This window comes from Cupressus sempervirens, chromosome 2 (genome assembly GCF_028749045.1).
Source record: "Cupressus sempervirens isolate cs-2001-9-10 chromosome 2, ASM2874904v1, whole genome shotgun sequence".
Classification (NCBI taxonomy): Eukaryota; Viridiplantae; Streptophyta; class Pinopsida; order Cupressales; family Cupressaceae; genus Cupressus; species Cupressus sempervirens.
Window position 1 is genome coordinate 705,427,926 of NC_143119.1, and position 6,182 is coordinate 705,434,107.

Here is a 6,182-nt window from a genome sequence, read left to right on the forward strand (position 1 = left end):
GATACACTATCTTCTTCCAACGGAGTTTGTTTTGTATATTGATCCACACTCTGCAATATTGAATAGAATAAAAACGTTGAATTAGAGGCATTTGAAATGGGTTTAGTTTCTACAGAATGACATATTTTTTTTGAAACACATGAGTGAGAAGTCTAACAAGGTTGCACAAGACAACTTTTGCTAATAGAGATGTAGATTGAGGTGGTTAGGTTCAAGGAACTCAAGAGTTTGTATCTGGAGGGTCTTGACTTTGGTGAAGCTTGGAAAACTTGTACAAAACATGTTACACTTCACAAGATAACGTGGTTGCATTTCATATTCTAGGATGGTATGTTATTCAAAAGAAGTCAGTTGTTCATTCCATGAAGTTCTATGAGGGAAAATTTCATCAAGGAGAAACATAGTGGAGGATTGGCTGGACATTTTGGTGGAGATAAAACCATTGCTCTAGTTAGTGAGAATTATTATTGGTCATAGTTGCAACAAGATGTCAAGAAGTTTGTACAAAGTTGCAAAGCATGTTAGATGGCAAAAGGAGAAAAACAAAATACATAATTGTGTCAACCATTATTTGTACCAAAGAAGCCATGGGAGGATGTTGACATGGATTTTGTTCTTGGTTTACCAAAGACTTGATGAGGGCATGATTCAATTTTTGTAGTAGTTGAAGTTTTTCAAAGATGACACATTTCATTCCCTACAAGAAGACTAGTGATTAGTGTTCATGTGGTAGAATTTTTTTTCAAAGAAGTCGAGAGACTACACAATCTACTGAAGAGCATAGTTTCAAATTGAGATACCAAGTTTATTGGGTGTTTCTGACGTGCATTGCAAAAGAAGTGGAAGATATATTTTAATAGCTCATCACATCATCTACATATTGGTGGACAGATAGAGGTGGTGATTAGGAGTTTGAGAAATTTGTTGAAGTGTTTGGTTGGTGATAAGCCAAAACTATCGAATTTGATTTTACCATGGGTGGAATTTGCATATAATAATTTTGTCAATAGAAGTACTGATAGATCAACATTTCATATTGTATATGGGAGTAGTCCCAGAAATGCTTCTGAATTGAGGAAGTTAGATATAGGATAGATAGGCAGTGTTGAAGTTGAAGATTTTGTAGAACATTTGAAGAACATCATGAGGAAGTGAGGAAGCACATTACAAAGAAGAATGCATAGCACAAGGCTAAGTAAGATGAGAAAAGAAGGCATAACGAGATTTAAATTGGTGACGAAGTCATGGTTCATTTGAGGAAGGAGTGATTTCCAACAGGTACACATAACAAGTTAAAATTGAAGACAATATACTGAAGAAGCATGATTCAAGAAATGCCTATGAAGTTGAGTTGCCTACTGAACTAAATATTTCTCCAGTATTTAACATTTCAAATCTAACAAGGTATCGTGAAGGAGGTGTTGAAGATGAGATCACAAAAGTGCAATGGAGTATTCTAGCAACTACTTCAACTACAAAGGAGATTGAGGAGATACTGGACAATCGTAGTGGCAAAAGTACAAAGAATAAAAGATATGAAAAATATCTGGTCAAATGAAAAGGGAGACCAAGAGAAGATTCATCATGGTTGACAACGGAGGAGGTTAACCGTCTTGGTTTTCATTTAAACGTCTAAGACATGACAGGGTCACTTCTCACATTACTTTAGAGTGTTTGATATAGAAGCATCCTAGGTGCAAGGGCATCCTAAGTGTTTTTTTTTTGTCTTTTCAATAAGGGTTATTTCTATGCAGAGTTGGTATTTGTGGAAAACTTAATATTTTTTGTAAGTGGGTCTTATGAGCTCAGAATATTCTAATTTCATAGGTGGAGGTTCACCTTAGTTATTTCAACCTACAAGTTGAGGCTCATTGTTAAACCATAAGTATTGCAGAAGTTATTAAGGTTTTTGGGTACAAAATCTTTGAGTTCATTTGAGAAGGCCTTAGAGGCTCTGGAACGAGGTTGAAACCTAGCGAACGGAGCTTAAGCAGTCATGGTGTTGTATATCAAGCATTTTCGTTTATGAGAAGTACTTAGTGGCAAATCAAAGCTACAGTTTTTTAAAAATAGGGGTCGATCAGCCTCAAAGGTTAATGCTAAATGTCTGGAACCTTCCCGGGTGGTGGAAAAATGTCTATATAAGGAACAACCATGTGACTCCACATATTGTATTTATGAAAAAATGCAATGTCATACTTTTGGAAATAATAAGAAGTCCATTTTTTATTCTTAAGAAATTATGTTATTGCTCTAATTATGTTGTTTGTTTTTTGGTATTAAGGGGAGCACCTTCATCAATATGTGAACAAATCTATTCAGAAAATTTGTGTTCTCTAGGAGGAAATGGATGGTTTTCAGGTAACTCATGTGCCTAGAGAGGCTAATTCCTTGTCTAACAAACTATTAAAAGTGGGTGCAATAAGGTCACTAGGGGAGAGGACCCAGTAGTTGAATGCGTTCCAATAGTTGTGATTGGAGTTGTTAACTTGATTGCTACACTTATCGACTTAATGCCAATTTTTTTGACAACATTATACCAATACTTGTGACTTCAAAGTTGTTAATACAATGATGACTACCCAAAATTGAATGAAATGTACCCTTCGTTTTAAAAAGTAGCCAATGATGTGATACTACATCAGCAATGCAAGTATTGGTGCCCTTTATGCACGTCCATAAGCATGTTGATGTGGCATCATAATTGATGATGTGGACTTGAAACCTTAGTTTTAAGTAGATGACCTACCAAATAAGCTATTGTAAAAAATTGGGAGTGATTTGAAATTTCAACGTAGGATTTTGATAAGCGCAAAGTACTAGGCCTTCTCCCCTAAGTGACATCTATGAACTTTTTGAAGAATTTAGCTCAATTGACCCAAAGGACTTAGATTTATGTTAGCATGATGATGTCATATAAATTGATCACGTGTTGGGTGGTGTTTGATTTAGTGGCAATTGCCTCTCTTTTTTTAGCATGTGTTTAGAGTGTCGAACGCATTTGATATGATGGTGCATTCATTTTGGCACAATTTTCTAGGGCATCATTTACAATGCAACTTATGTGCACCATTTTTTCAATTTCACCTGTTTATAATAGACTTCATACTATTTAAAACTGCCACGTGTGCATATAAGTTGCCTTGTAGCCACTGGCATTTTTTAGAGGCTTCAAAAACGATCTATTTTCCTCACTAAATGATTTTGGACATTGAGAAGGGTGTGTTAGGGTTGATGATTGTTGGGGTTGTAGAATTGGACACAATTTTTCCTATGTCTCAAAAAAGAGGTAGAGGCAAGAGTGGTTTGGATTTCTCTGTCTAGTGGTCGAGGTGGTGTGGTAGCAAGGATAGATATTTCTTTGCTCAAAGGTCGCAATGGTGTTGTAGAAATAATTAAAATAATTTAAGAAATTTAACCTTCATATACAAATAAGGCTTATGTAGCTATTTCAAGCGTTTGTTTCAATATTTTTTTAATAAAAATTAAATATCTTATATTTGATATTTTAAAATTTTATCTTAAAATATAAATATATTAATCTCATTCTTATATGCTCTATTTTTCAGACATTGTTATTTATTAAAATCATTAAATAATACAATAACAAAAACATATCAGTACTCATAATAAAAATATACACTACCAATTAGTTATTATGTAACTAAATTTAAAAATAAAAACAATCATTTTTAAAAGTGTAAAAAATATTTTCAAATTCCAAATGAATGGACAAAAATTGAAATGTGAGATTAAAGAGTTTAATTAAACTAAAAGATTTAAAGTTCATAATTTTGTGCTATCAATAAAATTATAGTTTATGTTTATAGTTTATGTTTTTTGAATATTGAATATGATAATGTATTTTAATATATACTTCTAACTATTCAACATGTTTTTAAGCTTATAAACTTTGTTACTCTATATAATAATATACTTTCATATAACATATTTTACTTCAGCCATGTTTCTCCCTATTTGATATTACTTCTCATATTATTTTCACCCCTTCATAAGGCATCTGGCTGTGCTCAACCGGAGCTCCTGTTAGAGATCTTTTTTTATCACCATGTGACAATCTCGATATATATGCTTTCTTTTACTATTAATATAGTACTTTAACTACCAATTAAAAATATATATAATATACATGTTTCTATATTTGTTTATTATATATTTATATTAATTTAAAGTTCTTTTAGTAGAATATGTAAATTTTTTGTATAATAAATTCAAAGTTTTATATTACTAGTTTATATAGTTAGTATATAGTATATATGTTTCTATGTTAATTATTATATATTTATATTAATTTCAAATATTTTTAAAATAATTAATATAAGTATATAAGCTTGGTTATTTTCTGGAAAATGGAAGATAAGAGTGGGGAGTCTGAGGCAATCGAGAAAGGATGGGAACAGACTAGGCATTGGATAGGTGGTAATAAGCTAATTGACAGTACCTCCAAGGTTTATGGTGAGAGGTCCCGTGGTGGAATCTGGAAAGGAATGGAAAGCCATTAGCTTTGCTACAAGGATGCTCAGCCAAATACTGGAATAAATGTGGCATATCAAAGTTCAGTGACTTGGTCAAGGATGGTTGTCTGATCGAGTGGGAAGAATTAATGTCTAAACAATCATAAAAGATGTCTGGTTTCAAGCTGGTCGCCCCCCTCCAATGCTGAACTAATATCTGTAGACTCTGCCCGAATTAAGATGGTCGTATGCTTCCCTGTTAATAGATACTAAAGCCAAAGTAGTATACAGCCTGCTATCAGACTCCTTGGAAATTATCAACCACATCAATGATGTTTGGCATATTACTCTTGATAAACCTAAATGGAATAAGATGCTTTATTATTTTTGAAAAAGGCCTATTGAACCAAAGATTACATGTTTCCTATGGCAAGCTTTGTTACATAGAATCCCAGTCAAAACGGCTGACGGTAACCCCTTCATGTGCACGGCCTGTCATCTACCTTAATCTGTTAACCACATCTTGGCCGATAGCACCTTTGCCAAGGGGGTCTGGCTGACCTTTGGTATTAAGTTAATTTATCACATATCTCTCCTGCATGTCATTACCGGTCATATTCCAGATTTACCTATGAAACTTAATGTTGTCTGGTCAGTTTTCTCTTCTTTATTAGTTTGGCAATTGTGGATAATGAGAACTGAGGATATATTTAAGAGTAGACTTAGGTTTCTTACTGAGTATCTGCGGAGACTCATTATCAGACAAATGTGTGCAGGTCTCTATTGTCTTCAAGGTCAAAGGACAGAACTAGCAGCAGATTACGGAGGAATGCACAAGGATTCTTAAAAGGGAGGACATAACATTTGGAAGAAGATTACACACTTTCGAGAGATGCTGAATCAGATTAAGATTAAAAGGAGGATTGGAAATGAAACAGCAGGACATGAGACACCCTATGTTACCAAAGGTCAAGAGCGGGAGGCATCCATGAGCAGCCCCCTGCACTTTGAATCATTACAAATATGTACAATGTACAGAAGGTAGTAGCAGGAGGCAAGAACCTGATACAATTGGTGAGTTGCTGGACACAATGACCCCCAACAATAGAGCAGAGAAATCCTTGATCTTTCTTAATCATAGTTCAGAAATCAGGGCTGGAAGGAAGCTGATCATAACTGTCACTCTTGTTCCGAGGCTGGAAGGAGGCCAATCATAATGATCTCCCATGGACTGGACACAAAACTGTCATTTTTCATTGCTGTGGCCCTCTCCTCTAATAGCAAAATTTATGTGGTACAAGTAAATCTGTTTGCCATTCTTTAGTCCTAGAGTTTTGTGCTTAAACTAATATAGATACATTAAAAATATCTATTTAAAGAAATGCCCAGAAATATCAATTATAAAATACTTAAAATTTAAGATTAAAAAAATATTAAAATTTTGACATGTAGAGATGGTTATCAAATTTAAGCTAAAAAGGTAATTGTAGTATTAACACATTCACGCCATCACACTCCACCCTTTCTGCCATTGAAGAATGTCTCTCGCATTAATTATCACATTTAGAATATGAATGCCTGTTGTGTTCCAACTAACCTGATTGCAAAACTTAGGTAGACAGATGGAACACTTTAATAGCAAACCAAAAACAGTAGAGGCAACAGATCAAACTCACAGCAGGCAGACAAGAACCGGCGTTAAAATCA